At 37.5% G+C, this 19340-nt stretch overlaps 1 protein-coding gene and 1 long non-coding RNA gene across 3 annotated transcripts in view; one reads left to right on the top strand and one right to left on the bottom strand.

Annotated features, from left to right (window-relative positions):
- The window catches only part of LOC129145114 (uncharacterized), a 36072-nt gene extending 28327 nt beyond the window's left edge, over positions 1 to 7745 (bottom strand). Inside the window, exon 1 of the long non-coding RNA XR_008550200.1 lies at positions 7555 to 7745. This is a non-coding gene — a long non-coding RNA (uncharacterized LOC129145114). The remainder of the gene's footprint in view (positions 1 to 7554) is intronic.
- GABRB2 (gamma-aminobutyric acid type A receptor subunit beta2) overlaps positions 1 to 19340 on the top strand; it is a 230187-nt gene that overhangs the window by 148398 nt on the left and 62449 nt on the right. The gene's annotated exons all lie outside the window — the stretch shown is intronic.

Genomic DNA, 19340 nt, shown 5'->3' with positions numbered 1-19340 from the left:
AAATTCACTGGACAAGAAATACTTCAATCATTTTAATCACTGAATTCATCTCGATACAAAACATTTTTATGTCATATATTTGGCTCTCTTTTGGGTCAAGCAACAACTTTTTGGACCCCTCCTGGCAGCAGGGTTTGGCATTGATATTTAGGTTTACTCTTTAATATCTTATTAAACCATTATTACCTGATCTTACCCTTGTCTCTGAAAACCAATTCTAGAATAAGATTCTGCTGTGTAGACTGATTGTACTTCAATTTTGCATCATCTCATCAGCACTTTCTTTTCATAGAAATTCAAACCAGTGGGCTTTACAGATTTCTAGTACATGGGACATGTTAAAGGTCATTGAAATATTCAATGTCCTTGTCTTCTCTTTAGCTTTAGAAATTTAGAAATACTTAGAAATTTAGAAATGGGCCTCCCCGGTGGCGCAGCGGTTGAGTGCTGGGTTGCGAAGCTGCCCGCAGCCTCTGCAGCGCCAGTTCAATCCCCGGCTGCTCCCCTGCCACCGGAGGAGGGTCCCACATGGCGCGCAGACCTCTCCTGCCGCCCGCTGCTCCCCTCAGCAGTGTACCTCAGTCCTTCTGCCTGCTCTGCTCTCCACTCTGGCTCTGGTGAATTCTCTCACCCTCCCGCGCTTCTGACCAGTGCTTGTATAAATAAATAAATAAATCTTAAAAAAAAAAAAGAAATTTAGAAATGACCCAGATAAGTATGTAGATAGAAAGATGGACAGATAGACAGAATAGAGAGAATTATATAGTTATTGTTATCACAAGGCAATTCTTTATCTGTGATTTAAATATATGCTACTATGAATGATCATTATTTTTACTTTGTACTTTAACTTGGAGGTATTCTAAAAGTGTACTTCCAAGAAAGTTTCTGTCCAGATCATGGCAAAGAAGCAAAGAATTGTCTAATAATAACAGTATCCACTCTTTCATATTCTAGAAATTGATTCTTATATCAGAGAAGGGGATGGAGACAGGAATACAGCTTAGCATACTCTCGGCACTCAGTATGATCAGCTGAGGGCTAAAAGGAAGAAGAGGTGAGAAAAAGTATAGGAATACTCTTAAATAATAACTTACTGTTACAAGAGTTTTCTGAAGTCAGTCTGGGAATGTTAATTCCTGCTCTCTAGGACATCCATAGTGAAGTCCATTCTGACCTTCCCAAAAGCTGAAGGCAGGTGTTTCTTGCTCACATCAATCCTACTTCTACCAATTTGGTCATCAGGGGGACTTGTTGAGTGACCCTATGTCCACTCTTCCCAGTAAAATTTTCTAGTGAGTAATAAAGATGGCTGTTGCTCACTAACTTCAGTTCCACTACCATCTCCCTGGCAGCAGGATTCATGAAGTGTGTGGGCTGCTAAATTATTATTATTATTATTATTATTATTATTATTATTATTATTATTTACAAGTAGTAGGAGATTAAACTCCCCTGCTGAAAGACACTGAGTACCTGGTCTTGCCAAAATTGAATGTTGGAGGAGAAGACGGAGCTGCAGAGTTTCTAGATGATCCACAGTCAATGCCAATATGAAATGAGAGTTATAAAATGTGGCTGCAAAGTCCCCAGCACATTATTAGAAATGGAGATTATAGAGTTACTCACATTCCTCTTTCCAGATAGACCATCCCAAATCACATATTCTAATATTTTCAACTCTGTTTTCATTCAAGCCAGATCTCTCAAAACTGCAGTTAAGTTCAAATTTATCCACATTGTGACTGAGATATGAGCTAATCCTACCTACTGCTCACCAAAAGGGTAAGAAACCAAGTGACATTTGTTCCAACTCACTGTATTTCTCCTTAGTAAATCGTTCAGTCAGTCTCTTGTATGCAACATGGTACTTTTCCTTTGTTCATTTTTCAAAAGGAAGTACCTTTCTGAAAAGAATATATTCCAGTGCTGCACACTATTGAACTAGTTCTCATCTTTGGTTTTCTTTCCCCTGCCCCTTGAAATTTATTGATTTGCCAATCATTTCTATAGCTATACAATTTTGGGAGCACAACATCCCCCTCTGTATGACATGACTCACTCACACTCCACCCATGCTCTCATGCAGACACCAGACACCTACCCTGCCCTTGCTTTTTCTTCTTAATAATTAGCACTCAGATTTTTAATTCTGCTGGTAACATCTTTGTATTGAGCTTTATCTATCACTAAGGGAGGAAGGAAGGAAGGAAGACAGGACTTGCTGGAGAATTCTTGGCATCAGTTGCTGTTCATTTGGTTGGAAGGAAGAGCTTGGCAACCAGAAATGGTTTAGTTTATAACAAAAGGAAAGATTTAAAGAGACCAGTTAGAAGTCCCGTTAACATCACTAATTACCTTCCCAAGCTAGGTGCACTATAAGAAAGCCACTATTTAATATTGAATTCTGAAGACAAATAAGAGGACAAATAAGATATCAGAGAAAGCTTACAAATGCATCAAAGATGAAACAAATGCATCAAAAGAATATTGTTTTAAAGGTGTCAGGTCAATATTAGCACGGTTGAATTCTAGTTCTAGGAAAATATTGCTAACTTAAAATGAAAGTTCTACATTGTAATTTTGGCAAATCCATTCCCAAGGGCAAAAAGGAAACTTTCCCCCAAGAATATTAGCAGTATAATTTCCTTTATTCCAGATTTATTAATATATAATTGACGGGGCTTCCCCTGTGGCGCAGCGGTTGAATGCTGGACTATGAAGCTGCCTGCAGCCTCTGCAAGGCTGGTTCCATCCCCGGCAGCCAGGGAGGGTCCCACATGGCATGCAGACCTCTCCTGCTGCCCGCTGCTCCCCTCAGCAGTGTACTTTGGTCCTTCTGCCTGTTCTGCTCCCTGCTCTGGTTCTGGTGAATTCTCTCACCTCCTGTGCTTCTGAGTGTACCCAGTGCTTGTATAAATAAATAAATAAATCTTTAAAAAAAAAAGATATAATTGACATGTAGCACTGTATTGATTCAAGGTATATAGCATAATTTGATATGTATATATATATATATATTGTATACATTGCCAAATGATTATCATAGTAAATTTGGTTAAAATGTGTTACCTCACAGAGTTGTATTTTTTCTTTCTTGTGATGCAAGGTTCTCTCCTCTCTTTTAACTGTCAAATTTGCAAAACAGTGATAAAACTATATTCACCATGCTGTACATCATCTCTCCAGAACTTACTAGTCTTATGACTACAAGTTTATACCTTTTGATCCCTTAACCCATTTCACCCACTCCCCTCCCCCGCTTAGGATATATATCCAAAAGTAAACCTGCTCAGTCATGTGGTAGCTCATTTTTTTTTTTTTAAATTTTTGTGTAGAAGACCTGGATGTAGGCCAGAGGTGCAGGGGGTGAGAGGATTCACCAGAGACAGGGGAGCAGAACAAGTGGATTTACTGAAATACACTGCTAAGTGGAGCAGAGGGCGAGACAGGAGGGGTCTGCTGTGCCATATGTGGGTAGGCACCCTGGCTGGGGATCAAACTCAGGTCTTAATGGTGACAGTGCTAAGACTTAACCTCTGGGCCACCAGGTAGCTCTATTTTTAATTTTTTGAGGATCATTCATACTGTTTTCCAATTTACATTTCTATCAGCAGTTCACTGGGGTTCCCCTTTCACTTCTTATCTTTTGTCTTTTTGGTAATAGCCATTTTAATGGAATTCTATGAGGAAATATCTCATTGTGGTTACAATTTGCATTTCCCAGATAAATAGTGATGTTTAGCACATTTTCCTGAGTCTGTTGGCCATTTGTATGTTGTCATGTTGAAAAATGTCTATCAATTTCTCTGCCCATTTTTTGATAGGATTGCCTGGTATTTTTTGCTGTTGCATTGTATGAGTTCTTCATACCTTTTGGTTATCCACCCCTTATCAGATAGATGTTTTGCAAATAATTTCTCACACTCTGTAGGTTGCCTTTTCATTTTATTGATGGGTTCCTTTACAGAAGTTTGGGGTTTTTTTTAGTTTTTGTACTCCCACTTATTTATTTTTTTCAGCTAATTTCTAATGGTGTCTTGATAAATTTAATTGTCCTATGTCAAGGAAAATATTGCATTTTCTATTCTCTCTCACCTTCCCCCCTCCCCCCCTCTTTCTTAGAGAAAGAGGCAGAGAGAAGTTGCAGCTTCCCCATCATTAATTAAATTTTTAATGCATGCTATTCAAATGATCAAACTAAATCATTTGTCTTTCCATTTTAAAGGCAATGTTCAATTCTGTCTCATATAAGTTTTATTTTTACAAAGAAAGGGGAGGGGTGTGTGAGAAATCTGTACTATGTGTGCATACTTAGATTCCTTCTCTTCTCCACATGTTCTAAAAATAGAACTGCTATTCAAAATCTTATTTTTAGAAAAAAATGTTGTTCTTAAAGCCCCTTAATTGAGAACAATTCACTCGTCTCTCAGCAGGATCTGCCAGTTTCCCTGCAGAAATCTATTTCGCAGCTTAGCTTTGGGTTTGCTAATCTGTTCATGGTCACACAAGAGAAGATAAAAACTTTATCAGAATTCTAAGACCAGTTGTTCTAACAATAAAACTAAAAAAAAAAAAAAAAATCAGAAGGCAGGCATTCCCAGTGTTAGAAGTTGCCAAATGTAGAACCACAGGTCCTGTGGGACCCATAGGCATTACTTGTCAGCATTTTTAATTGGGTCAGTTTCTACCTTGTCTTTAAAAAAAAAAAATAGATATGAGGACTCTAAACATAGAAGTTGATGCATAGGACCCTACATTGTATTTTCAAGCTCATTTCTAAATATGAAAAGTTGACCTCCAATAGATAGGGAATAAACAGCAGTCCATCAACCCAGAAATCTGAAAATTTTATTAATGAAAATTATTGAAAATTTTATTAATGAAAATTATGCTACCTCACTCTTTCTCCTGAATCTATAACAGGTTCTGCAAGTCTTTCTTCAGTTTGTCACTGAGCTTCTACCCTTGCCCCACCCCACATGCACTGCTCAGGTCTAAGCCTTCATCACATCTTCCTTGGCCACTGTAGCTTTTAGGTAGTGCAAAATGAAATCCTTCCAAAACCTGGTAGGTTGTATGCATAAGTCAATCAGACCAGCAAGAGCATCTGGAACATTAGTAGCAGGCAGCCTCCACTCAACTTCTGGAGTTTATTGTCATCAGATCTAGATTTTTTTCGTTAAGACATCAGAAATCTCCCAGCCTCAATGAGTACTGTCTGTAGGTTAAACCAGACCTGTAGGTTGATTGTTGGTACTTTCTGACCCTAGAGCTACCTGCTCTTAGATTCTTCTATATTCCCTTATAATATCTCAAACTTTGCTAGATGAATCTTTCCAAAATCTGTCTAAAATCTTTCTAAAACCATGTTTTTTATCCTATCTTAGTGCTCAAGAACTTAAGAGCATTTTCATGGCCTACCATATCTACCAGAAACTGTTCCAATTCTCCAGATGTTGTGTCCAATTTTCATTTTAAGTATTTGGAATTTATCCAATAAGTGACTAAGAACCCATGAGAGGCTTTCAAGTTGAAAGGTGACATCATCAATTGCATTTGGTAGTTCCTGGTTAGTTGTGTGGTATGACTTTCGGATAATTGGTATGATATAGGGTTGGGCATTAATTTAATAAGCATAGTCAATGCTTCCCCTAGACTGGGCAAGAAAACTTTGAACTGATATATTGGGAAATTCAGAACAAGTAGAAAACCCAATAGAGTTAGAAGGTATTAGTGAATTTGGGGGAGAAAGTAAAATTTACTTAGCATAAGTCTCAGGATTTGGTAGATTATGAGACTGACCACTCTCTCTGTAGTCTAGCAATGCATTCATTTAAAAGACAGCTCACCTCACTTACTGTGTGGGAGACATCATAACATTAATACTATTCCCTTTCCCATGCAGTTTTTCTTTAATGTTTTCAGTAGCCATGGGAGTAGGGACCAGTGCTACGATCTCAGTTTTATTTGTGAGGAAGGGTATCTAAGAGAGATGGTGGCCTGTCTAGAGCCATAGATCTGATCAAGTAATGCACAGATTTCCCCAATTCTAGTAAAAATCTCTACCAATTCTGTGCAGGCACTGTCACATCATCCCATCCTTGTAATACCTAACATAGTGACATAGAGGTTTGTCACCAAACCACCTTGGCCATCCACTGTCAAGTAAATTGAATAGAATTTTCAGCAACTAATTCCTAGAAAAGTATTGTAACTGTGGAAATATTTGTCTTCAGCTAAGAGAGCTCTGAGTTTTCTTCTTTTCCAAATAAATTTTTTCTGTGTACTTTCACTTTAAATACTTTGGTGAAGGAAACTCTATGGGGACTACACCTGAGGGGGTGGGGGGAAGCAAATATTGTTTAAAAATGAATAATGATTTAAAAAGATAAAATAAATAAATACTTTAGGAGCTAGAAATGTGACATGAAGTGGGGAGGGTTGTACATGTGAGAATTGGATCATAAATAGGATATTTGTGTGAAATGAGGTCATGAAGTCAAAGCACAGTTTTGGGGAGAACTTGGACTTACCCATGCACATTAGTCAATTTGGGGTGTCTTATTTGGGGTGCTGTGTGCAATGAACTGAAGTTGCCTGACTATCTTGGACTGCTAAGTTGCTCTGACTTGCTCTGCTAAGTTGCCTGACTATCTTGGACTGTGGAGTTTCATTCCACAGACTTGAGTCTGAATGAATCTTGATAATTTCCCATTAAATTGCCTCATCTCTGCAGGAGACTATGCCGTGAAATCCTATTGACTACGTCCTGGTATTAGTGTTTTGAAGCTAAACTTGATCTTTGGATGTACAAGTAAATCCTACAGAACTATGAAATCTGTTGTAATATTTTCTGAGTTTCAATGGGACGTTTCTTGGAATGTTTTGAAGATAACAAAAAATAGGCTGTATATAATGAAACTGAGGAAGATTCTTACACTTATATGCTTATGTACACTTGAGTTGTGCTGTAAGGGAAAATATGTATGTGGGGTGTGGGGGGATAAGAATTGACTCAACACACAGACCAGAGATTCCTGCATAAAAATTGGAGAAGATTTAAAGACGATGATAATTCCTAGTCACTGCTTTTGGAGGAAAAAAGCATGCTATCATATTTTAGCAAACTCAAAATAAGTGATTGGATTTCTTTGCATTTTATTTGCATTTTCAACAGCAACAATAAATAAAATAAATGCTAAAATCTGAGGTCAGAAAGTTCAAAGAATGGAGAAGTTAGCTTGGCCCATTACCATCAAGAGATTTCCTAACCAAGAATTTGAAAGATTAATACATTAGAAAATATGTTTATAGTTTCTCACAGATTTTTTTTTCCTTACCAGTAGAATATGTCTTAAAGTGCCATCTGAATTTCTAAAAGAGTAGATTTTTCTTTAAACAATGTCTTGGCAATCTTTGTAACAACAGAGTGCATAATGACCCAATTTTTCTGGTAATACCCATGTCCTAATATTTCAATTAAAAGGGGGAACACCCTCTTTATGCACACATATATACATTCTAAAAGTTAAGAATTAATTGAACACTTACCATGTGCTCAGTAGCATGTGATGAATGCATCCTCTCAAGGTTACCCAGATGACTGACATTTGGATAGAAAGTTTTCTTTGGTTAAATTAGATCTCTGCTGATTTTGTTCAGATAATGTCAAATGATTGGCTCTAAATTTATAGTCCTTTCTGCACATTTACTTGAATGAGATTCAAGTATCCAAATGTGGAGAACAATCACTAGCCTGTTTCACAGCTAGGAGCAATGGAAACATAGGAACCCTAGATACTGGCGAGATAATAGCTATTCTTTGGTCATCGCTTCATCAGCAGCATCCTGCCTTGGCACTAGCTGGGCCCGTCAGACTTTTCAATTTAGATGCAGTTTTGAAAGAGATTCCCTTTCTATGACTGTCATTTCCTTTCAAAATGGTTTATTGTATTCTTTAGAATCTAGGTTACTTTTTATAACATTGAGTCTCTGGGGAGTTGGGCAGAACAAAACACTCCCTGCCATGAAAGTGCCAACTGAGCTAGCATTATAGAACTCTTTCTAGATGAGTTGAGAACTTTAAGGGCCAGCTCTTTGGACACCTGGAGTATGTAATACCTAATAGGTGTGGCCCAGTGGTTCACCTACCATAACCCCAGTCAGATCCCAAATACAGTGGGATTCACTCACACTTTGCAACAAGAATGAAAATAAAGTGACAACATCGCAAATTCTCATCTTCATCACACTGCTCTGAGAGTCTCTTGTGGATCTCATTTGAACAAGGCAGTTATTATAATAACTTAATATAATATAATAAGATGCCTCAAAGTGTAATGAAGAAGATACTTTGGCGATAGGAAAACAAGACAATTCCAAATCTGCTACTGACTAGTTGATTGAAATAGGTATCTCAACCTCTCTCTATCTCCAGTTCTTCATCTATAAAACTGTGATACTACTGTTTTCCCCAAGAGGATTATCTAATGTGTCTAAAAAATTCCTAGCACACTAGAGGTTATTAAGTTATGGTGATGGTAGTGGTGGTAGTAGCCATCATGGAATATATATAATGAGGTCATGCCATGTGTATTAGGAGTCAAACATGTAACACTGCTGCATTAAGAGGCATTTCAGAAAATAAGGCAAACAGGTATGAAGTCATGATCAAATAAAAAATTGGAAAACTTCATAAATATGCCAAAGATTGTCTTCAAATTGTTCAGGATAGAGGGATTTAAGATGGACTAGAGCTATAAAGCCTTCTTATAAGAAGCCATCTCATGTTTATAAAGACATTTAGAGACTCAGACAATCTTGATTCCATTCAAATGGAATATATTTTAGGACCAGGCAAACCTAGATACAAAGCAAGGCTAACTCCTCCGAGGTCAGGGACAGCCTGCTCACTCTTCTCCACTTTCCCTTCTCTGAGCTTCCCTTAGTCTTGATCATTCGGCTAAACATAGCTAAAGATTTATTCTTTGGAAAAGCACCTACTTTTAATAATGACCGAAGAACTGAGGAAAATTTATAGGAGAGACACTTAATTATGAAAGCATCTTCTACTCAAACCCAGAAAGGCTTTCTTGATCAAATAATCCATTCTTAGGGTTACTCTGAATATAAAGAGACCATTTAAACTATTTCATAGTGTTTGGCAAATGACAAACTTATCATAAATATCATTATCATTTATCATCATCATCAATATTCTAGTAAAGGCATACCTATTTCTCCTGCTACCTGTATACCCTGAGAAAAGTCTTGTGTCTTCAGAAATGTGTTTGTGTTGTGTGTGTATGTGTGTGTCTGTCTGTCTTAGTCCCCTTGAACTGCTCTAACATAATATACCAGATGGCTTATAAAGAACAAAAATCTTCATTTCACGATTCTGGAAACCAGAAGTCCAAGATCAAGCTATCAGAAGATATGGTGTCTGATGAGAGGCCACTTCCTGCCTTGTAGATGGCCATCTTCTTGCTGTTTCTCACCTGGTAGAAGGGACTAGAGATTCTGTGGCATCACTGATAAAGACACTAATCCCATCATGAGGTCTCCATCTTCATGCCCTTTTTACCTTCCAAAGCTAGACTATTAGGGAGAGGGAAGTCCACACTCTCCTACAGCTTCAATTTTCAGTTCTGATGGTCACTTCTGTTTACATTATAAGGATGCTGTCATGTATTTGCTGGGGCACAGCATTCAGTCTATGGCAGGAAGCAATCTTGTGCTCTTAAAGGGTATTTCATTTCAAACTAAATCATGCTATTTAAAACAATGAAGCAGGGACCTCCCTGGTGGTGCAAGGAATTAAGTCAAAGCACTATGAAGCTATCTGCAGCCACTGCAGCATAAGTTCGATCCCTGGCCAGGGAGGTGGCCCATATGGCACAGCAGACCTCTCCTGTCTTGCCCGCTGCTCCCCTCAGCAGTGTATTTCAGTCAATATGCCTGTTCTGTTCCCCACTCTGTCTCTGGTCAATCCTCTCATCCCCCACACCTCTGGCCTATACTCCAGTTATTGTATACATAAATAAATAAATCTTTAAAAAAATAAAATAATGAAACAAATGTGGTGTTTATAGAAGCTTATCAGCGTGGTTCTGCAAAGGTCCTACAACTAGGCATTATATTGTCAGCACTGCATCCTATTGAAGGGCTGGAAATGACAGGCAATGCAAAACAGCAAATATAGTTCAACAATTGTTTTTTTGAGTTTTGAAAACATATTTTATTCCAGATTGAACTTGTGAATCCTTAATGGTTTGGACTAAGTTTGCTAAGCTGTGCTAAGATGAGTTAGGTTTTTTTTTTTTTTTCCCCTGTGATACAAAAAAAGAGAGAGTAACACATAATGATGCCCTAGTTTTCATTACTGAAATATCAAAATAAAAAGTTGCCACCCACAGATTTCCCAGAAGGCAAACTGTTTCCATGGGATTCTATAATCTAGCCAAAACTTTTTGGATACAGAGAAAAATCCCATTCCAGCTAGCTCAAGTGAAGGACATGGACTGCTCTACCTTTAAATTCATGACCAAACTTCCAGTAAGTCTTTAATACTGACAGATAATATTATTTCACCTGATTCATTCATTCTCCCTCTCTCCAAAACAGCGACTTCATACCTTCTCCCCTGTCCTCTGACTTTCTCAACACCTCCTCCCTGCTCTCCCTCTCAGCAGAGGACCTTGTTCCCACCTCACTAAGAAAGTGAATCATCAGAAGAGAACTTAGCATGCTCCCCCCACTAGGACACCCACCAGCGTCCACACCCACACACTCTGCCCCTGCTGTTACCAGGCTCCCATCTAAATATAATTTCATCTTGCCCACTCAGGGGTTGACTCTAGCAGTACGCCCTCTCTCCCTCATAGCTTTAGTGTTCAGTACTCTCCCAATCAGTCCCATTAATATTATAAGCCTGCTGCCGCTATTTCTTCCAAATTCAAGCAAAACACAACTAGACCTTCCTGTTACTCAGTGAACCCTGTTCCTCGTTGCTACCATATCACTTCTTTGTTCCCTTTTGTAGCAAAATGCCTTTAGTTACCTTGAGTCTCTAAGAGTCTTTCTCTTTTATATTATTATGATTATTTTATTGAGATCACGTTGGTTTACAATGCAGCATGTGATTCCAAGAATAGGAATTCAGTTATAAGATGCATGTTACCACACCACGCCCATGCAGAGGCACCCATGATCCTCACCATAGACTATAGGTCTCCCTCCACACCCTGCTCTCCACTCTTCCTCTCCAGCTTTGGTAGCCTCAATTCTGCAGACACAGTTCTAGGATTTGTTTTCGTTTGGTTTAATTTGTTACTTTATTTTGTGTCTCTGTATTCCACATGTGCGTGACATCACCGGTACTTGTCTTTATCCTTCTGACCTATTTCACACTGCATGACCCTATTGTCCAGTTTCAGCTATGTTGCTACAAGTGGCAAGAGTTCATCTTTTTTTTTTTTTTTTTAAGTTGAGTAGTATTCCATGGTATATACTTCTCATTTAGCCACATCCTTCTTATATATGCCATATCTTCTAAATCCACACACCTATCCTTGGGCACTTAGGTTGTTTCCACAGTGTGGCTATTGAAAATAGTGTTGTAATGAACATAGGAGTGCATATATCACTATGAATTAGTTGGTTTTTTTTTTTTTTTTGCATTCTTTGGATAAATACCTAGGAGCAAAATTGCTGGATCACATGGTATAACTATTTTTAATATTTTGAGAAAACTCTATAATGTTTTTCATGGGACTAGACCAGTCTATATCCACACACTGTATATGTGTTCTTTTTTCTCTGTATCCTTGCCAGCACTTGAATTTCTGGTCTTTTTGATATGGTCATTCTCACAAATGTAAGATAGTATCTCACTGTGCTTTTGATTCACATTTTCCTGATAATAAATGATGATGAGCATTTTTTCATATGCCTATTGATAATCTGTATGTCTTCTTTGGGGAAGTGTCTATTTTAGCTCTTCTACCCATTTTTATTTTTTTTTTTTGAGTTGCTTATATATCTTACATGTTAGTCCCTTGTCAGTTTTATGATGTGCAAATATTTTCTCCCATCTGGGAAGGTATCTTTTATTTTTAATGATAGTTTCTTTCACTCTAAAGAATCATTTTAGTTTTATGTAATCCCATTTGATTATCATTGCTTTTGTTTCCCTTGCTGGTGGATTAGCCCCCCAAAACTGCCCTGAAGCCAGTGTCTTAGAATGTTTTGCCTATGTTTTCTTTTATGTTTGTTATGATTTCAGTTCTTACATTTAAATCCATTTTTAGTTAATTTTGTATGTGATTTCTAATGATATCTAGTTTAATTATTTTTGCTGTGGTTGTCCAGTGTTTAAAACACCATTTGTTGAATAGACTCTCTTTTCTCACTAGATCAGCTCTCCATACAAGTGTGGGTTTATTTCTGGGGTCTCATTTCCATTCCATAGATCTGCATGTCTACTTTTATTTCAGTACCAAACTATTTTGATTACTGTAGCTTTTAGTATAATTCAAAGTCTGTGAAGATGATACCCCTGTTCTTCCTCTTTTTTGTCAGGGCAGCTATTTGTGGTTCCATATACATTTCAATAATGTATGTTTTATTGCTTTAAAGAATGTCATTGAAGTATTGACAATGAATGCATTAAATACATATATATATATATATATATATATATATATATATATATATGTAAGTTGGCCATTTTAACAGCATCAATTTTTCTTGCCCATGAGCGGGGATTACCTTTCCATCTCTGTCTTCTTCTATTTCTTTTAACAACAGCCTATAGTTTTCAAGAATCGCTAACCTCACCACCTTCGTTAAGTTTACTCCTAGTAAGTTGTAAATGAGATAATCTTATTTATCTTAAAACCATTCCAGTGTGCCTTTTCCTTCCACTCTACCACCAAAACTGCTTTTGACATAGTTGTCAATGACCTACACATTGCTGACTGACTCAGCACTATTAAGATGTCATCTTATGTGACCTACCACAGCAGGGTTGATTATCCCCTTCTCCTTTCCTTCTGTGATATCACCGACTGCATTCTCTCTAGACTTCCTTATTTAACTTCTGATTTTTACTTCAAACTGAATTAATAATACAAGAGTACTCCAGAACTGTTCTTCCACTCTTTACTTCTTTATATTATCTCATAAAGTTTCTGGGCTTGGAATATTATTAGAATGCTGTTGCTCAAAAAATATTTGAATATCTCTTCTCCAGAGTTTTCTCCCAAACACCAGTCTTTATATATATAACTATATGTACAACACTGAACTCCTTATCTTTTTTCCAAAACCTGCATGTAGTCCACTCTCTTTCGCATGCTAGAAGAAATACTATTAGCTATAACTTCAAAATAATTCTACAATTCTACCATTTCCCACTACCTCTTTTGCTCTACCATGCTCTAAAGTTCCATTATCTCTTATTTGATTAATACAAGAGTTTTCTGACTGGATCCCCTTCTTTAAATTTTATCAACCCCCACATAAACACTTTCTACATAGGAGCTGGAACAATCTTCATATACATATGCCAGATCTTTTAATTTATTTGTTCAAAGCCCTCACTCAGAATATAAACCAAGTTCCAAACAAAAGTCTGCATGATTCTGTATCATAGGCCCCCTGCCTCATCTCCTATCCATCCTTCTTGTCCATTCTGCTCCAGTCATATTGGACTTTTCATTGTGCTTGTAGTATACCAGATCTCATCCTAAAGCTGCATCTTTGCATTTTCTGTTCTTTCTACTTGAAACCCACTTCTACATATAGACTCTTGGCTAAAGTCTTTATCAGTTTAAGTCTTTGCCCATGTGTTATCTTTCCAATGAGGCTTGCACTGACCACCTATTTAAGGCTGGCCTCTAAGTACCCTCCTAAGACTTCAGATACTTCTTTCCTTATTTTACTTCTGTATTTTTCCATTGTACATGCGCACACACATGCACACACCCACACACCAAATTACTTTCTTAGGTAGAATATATTTCACCTGTTCACTAAACCTATTACCTATTGTTGGTCTTTCCCTTCTAAATGCATTCCATACTCTCAGTAAGAGCAGGTGTTCTTATCTTTTTTTAACCACTGTACACTAAATGCTGAGAACTATACCTGTACATGGTAGGTATTCAATAAATATGTGTGAATAAGAAGCAGTCTCAGAGATATCCCAGAAAAGAATGTCCAAGATTATTTGGTAATATCCAGAATTCCAAGAGTATCCAGGATTCTTTGGGAATCAGGATCTAAACTCAAAGGCTTTAAGATCCAGAGTCCATGTCTCTCTTTGATAGTCTGTGGACCCCCATGTACCTTTGCCTATAGTAGCTGTGCTTCAATGTTTTGTCTCTGTATATTTACTTCCTCTACTTTCCTATATTCCCTCTCCAAATCATAACCTTTCTAAGTCTCACTGGTCATATACAGATTCATTTTCTCAATATTTTCTTTTCTTTTTTAAAATGATTTTTTTTATTTGCACATACAAGAACTGGGGTATAGGCCAGAGGTGTGGAGGTGAGAGGATTCACCAGACAGAGTGGGGAACACAACAGGCAGATTGACTGAAATACACTGCTGAGGGGAGCAGCAGGTGAGACAGGAGAGGTCTGCTATGCCATGTGGGTCAGCTCCCTGGCTGGGGATAGAACTCATGACACAGTGGCTGGTGACAGCTTGTTAGTGCTGAGACTTTAACCCCTGCACTACCAGGGAGGGCCAATTTTCTCAATATTTTCAATCCAGATTTTTAACAAAAATAATATGATTATTCTAGCCTAGGTCAGAAATCCCAGATATAATCAGCCATGACGGGGGATGAGGATAGGTTCCAGGTTCAATAGGGGCTGTGTATGGAGCAATTTCCAATCATTTTTAGTTTTGGTTTGGCAAGGAAGCCCAAATTTATCCACTACAGACATGCTTTTTAATATGTCATTACTCTAAAGTCAGTTGGTGAAGACAGGAGCCATATTCAGATCATTAGGTCCGTAGACCAACACTTTTAAATATATCAGATCATGCTGATGGTTCTTTGTTGCAACACATTTCACAATGTGTACACAGTTACTCAACAATCTAATTTGTTTAAATTTAGGTAGGCTTCCACATATGAAAAAAGAATAACAAAATGTCAGTCTTGCTTTACCTTTACCTGATCCTATTTGTGTTATATGTTTGACCCTTAACTCTGGTTTCAAATTTTATTTACCTCATCTCTGGTCCTTTTGTTTGTAAAGGCCATCTATCACCAATGTGTCTCATTTTGTGGGAGAAACTTGAAGTTGACAACATAATAAGGAAGGATAACTAAAGTAGTATAACAACAAATTAGTAACAGAAGTCTATTTTTAAGTAAGACATTTGAGTTATAAGCCAGACTTTATAAGATACTTTATAAAAGATTCATCACTGTATGAAGCTTGAACTGAAAGGACCAATTATTTTGTATATGAATACTAAATAAACCTTCTGAATATTCTCAAACATATTACAGAATGGAAAAACTCCCATTTAATAAAAACCATTCACGTATCTTCATGTTTGGTTAAATATATATGTGTGTGCAGGGCGGGGGCGGTGTATAACTCAATTGAGTTCAATCCTTTTTTTTAATCACTTATCAATCTGATTCATCTTAGACTTCATACCTAATTAAGACGTTTGTGGTTTATTTGAACATATGTGCATGCTGAGATTTTAATCAATATCTCTATAATCTTATATGCTTGAATAACCATCTATATTACATATATTTATATACATAAGTCAGCAAGATTTATTTATTCAAAAACATTTACTCAGCACCTCCTCTGTATCAAGAAATTTTCCAGATGTTTTATGTAGCACAGTGGACAAAATAGACATTGTCCTGACCTACAGGAGTGTACCTGATAGTGTAGGGAGATGGTGGAAAAAACAGAGCTCATATAGGAATGGCACATAACCAAGCAATTTAAACAAGGGCACACTGTAGAAGGCCTCTGTTGTGAGGAATCTGGGTGCTAGCTCAGCAGGTGAGAAGGGGACCAGGTTTCTCGAGGGCATTGAAGCAGGTCTAACAATCAAGAATGTGAGGACCTTTCTGAAGAGAGTACAAGGCAAGTGCCAAGACCTTAAGACAGGAATGAGCTTTTGTGTTAAAAGGGCAAAGAGAGGGCTGGTGGAGTTTGGCTAAATGAACAAGGGAAAAATAGTGGAGGACGATTTCTTGGAATTTGCAGGACCAGAATCAGATCATGTAAGGAGGCTTGTTTATGTTATTTATAAGGCAAATGGCAAGCCATTGGAAGACTGTGAACAGAATGACAGGTTCAGAGTTATTCTCTTAAAGCTCACTGCCTACTATAGAGTGTATGAGGATGAAAGTTGAAGCTGAGAAGTAATTACATGACTACAACCACTTTTTAGGCTTGTCCTGATGTAATCATGATCTACATTATAGTGGTGGGAAATAGAGTGAGATAATATATTTTAAAGGTGGAACCCACAGAACATGTTAGAGTTTTATTTTGGGCAAAAGGAAGTGACAAATTTATAGATACATGGCTTATATCACTGGAGATGTCCATTATCTTACATATAATCCCATAATAAGAGAGTCCACAGGAAACCCCAGATCTAAGAAACTATAAATGTATGGATATCCTGGGCCATTCCTAATTTTTTAAAGGCAATTTTCAAACTCTAGAGCCGGGATCTTCTTCATGGATAAAATTGTGGTTCTTGACACAGAATCAGTTGGGACAAGTAATCGTGTGCCTGCACAGGTAGGGTCTCTGTAGGTAGAACCCAGCAAGAAGCACATTTCACAGATTCTGAAGATGACTTCCTAGCTCATGAAAATTTAAAGAAACTGCAATGGTGGATCATTCTTTAAATGCTGGGCTATTATTTTAAATACCAGTTTTCTGTGTTAGTATTATCAGACCTTTACTTTTCCTCCCTCACAACATAGAAACCATTTTTGCTGTAAAATCGTAGTTCTATAAAGATAATGTTGCTTGAAGAAAACTATCCCTTGAAATTGAAAATCAATTGAATTTTCTTCAGTCAGAAAATTGCCTTATTATCTGCAATTCCACAATCCTTAGGGACTCAGGTAATAAGTTTTAGTAGTTTGAGGGTTTTTTTTTTTTTTAATCTTCATTTATTAAATCTTTGCTCTAATGTTGGGCACTAAAGAATAGCCAAGTTCTGTGTAGAAAAATTATGATAAAAAAAAAAAAATGTTGGTTTGTGTTGGTAGAGTCAGTAGGGAGCACCAGGCACACTGGGTTTACCTACTGCAGAATCAAAGGTAGGGCCTTAATTATTTTTTAAATATTCAGGCAACCTGTCTCTAACGAGCTGGACTGCAAACATTTTTCCAAGTGCAAATGTGAGAGCTGCCATCCTGGAGACTGGTGATAGCCTGCGCAAATCACCTGCACGCCCACTATCTTAACAACCTTGAGTTTGCTTTTTGTATATATTGATTTTAAATCACTGACCTAATCATTTAGGTAGGATAAGAACAAGGCTCCTGTGTCTGTTCATTGCAAAAAGTGGAGGAAAGGGTTGTCCACACAGATGACCAGATTCATTTTACCCACCTCAGAAAAGCAATATGATGGCAGAGGTGACTGTCATATCACCATAAGAATATGGAAATGTACTTCTGTCATTTTTAGAATGTGAATGTGTGGATTCAGATCAATGATTTATCCATAATGTGCTTTTTTTGTTCTTTTTTGATGCTTTGGCTAGCACAAAATTGTGGTTTCTGATGTGCTTAAATCTGAGTAATTTCAGACAGGGATGCATTCTTCAGTTTCCCACTGCCATGTGGACTTACAGAGTACCTGATCTGGTTGGCCCCTGAAACATGAGAGCCTTAGTCCCTGACCACCAAGTATTTTAACCCAGGTTCTGGTATTGTGAAACCAATAACCATCAAATCAATTCTCCTGAGTTTTGCTACTCTGTTCAGACAATGCTCAGGAAGGAACATTAGTCTATCGTGTATCTAAGTGTATGCTTAGAATTTACTGAAAATAGTCCAGTTCTGCATCCCTCAGAATGAGAAGTTAATAGTTTTGCACAGTCAGTAAACAACCATTTCTAACTTGAGCTGAACCTAATGGTTGCATTTGTAAGCTTGCTTTTTAAATTATATAAAAATTGGAAATTAAAATCTTTGCTTTAACTATAGACGTCAATATTCAGAATAAAAATAACCAGTAATCATGAAACCACTGTGCTAATTGCTTTGCAAGCATTTTCTCTAGTTCTTGGAACAACATGGAAAATATAGGTGGCATTTTGACTTTTTTAGAGCAGTTACGCTTTGGAGACATTGTAGGAAATATGCAGTATTTGGATGAAAACCCATCTGTGTTTGTTCTACTAGACCATGTGCAATTCCAAGATAGCAGGTTTAAGAGTTATTTTTTGCTGGGTAACAAATTATGCTAAAGCTTAGCAGCTTAAAACAGCAGACATTTATTATCACAATTTCTGAGCATGCAGAATTGAGTGGTTTAGCTAGTTGATTTCAGCTCAAGGTTTTGCATGAGGTTGTAATCAAGCTGTTGGTCAGGGCTGTGGTCTCATCTGAAGGTTCAGCTAGAAAGAGAAGTGGATCAAGAAGATTGGGTATATATGCACAATGGCATACTACTCAACTCTAAAAAAAAAAAAAAAACCCTCCCCATTTGTGTTGATATTGATAGACCTGGAGGGGATTATGCTAAGTGAAATAAGTCTGAAGGAGAAAGATAAATACTGAATGATTTCACTCACCTGTGGTCTACAGAGAAACAAAACAAAGGAACTGACAAAAATAAACAAAAACAATCCTTTGAAATATGATGGCAGAATCAAGGTAACAGAAGGGGATGTAGAGGGAAAGTGGGAATTCAGGGGTAGGGTGCCCCTTGGCATAGTGTAAAGGACTATGGGTGTTTTGGTAATGGGTGTGGTGTTTCAATATACATCTGAGGAAGTGTCAGCCTAGTTCTCTGAATCATGTACAATGTTGGAAACCATTGTAGACAGTAGTAGATGCTCAGTTGGTTGGGATCAAATTTAAATGCACTCACAAGTTGAAACAGGCTTTCATTCCTCTGCCTGTTTGCTGAAAAACTCCCTCAGCACACAACTTGGAGGAGTGCACAACTACAGTGAGAGTGAGAGAGTACTTCCAAAACAGAAACTGGGTCTTTTATAACCTAATCTCAGAAGTAACCTTAGCAATTCTGCCATATTCTGTATGACAGGTATCAAGCCCACAGTCCAGGGGAGGGGAATTAACTCCACAT

Source organism: Talpa occidentalis, unplaced genomic scaffold (genome assembly GCF_014898055.3).
Source record: "Talpa occidentalis isolate TD23 unplaced genomic scaffold, MPIMG_talOcc4v2.1 talOcc4.9, whole genome shotgun sequence".
NCBI lineage: Eukaryota > Metazoa > Chordata > Mammalia > Eulipotyphla > Talpidae > Talpa > Talpa occidentalis.
Note: the sequence above shows the minus strand (reverse complement) of the source record. Positions and strands in the feature narration are given on the sequence as shown.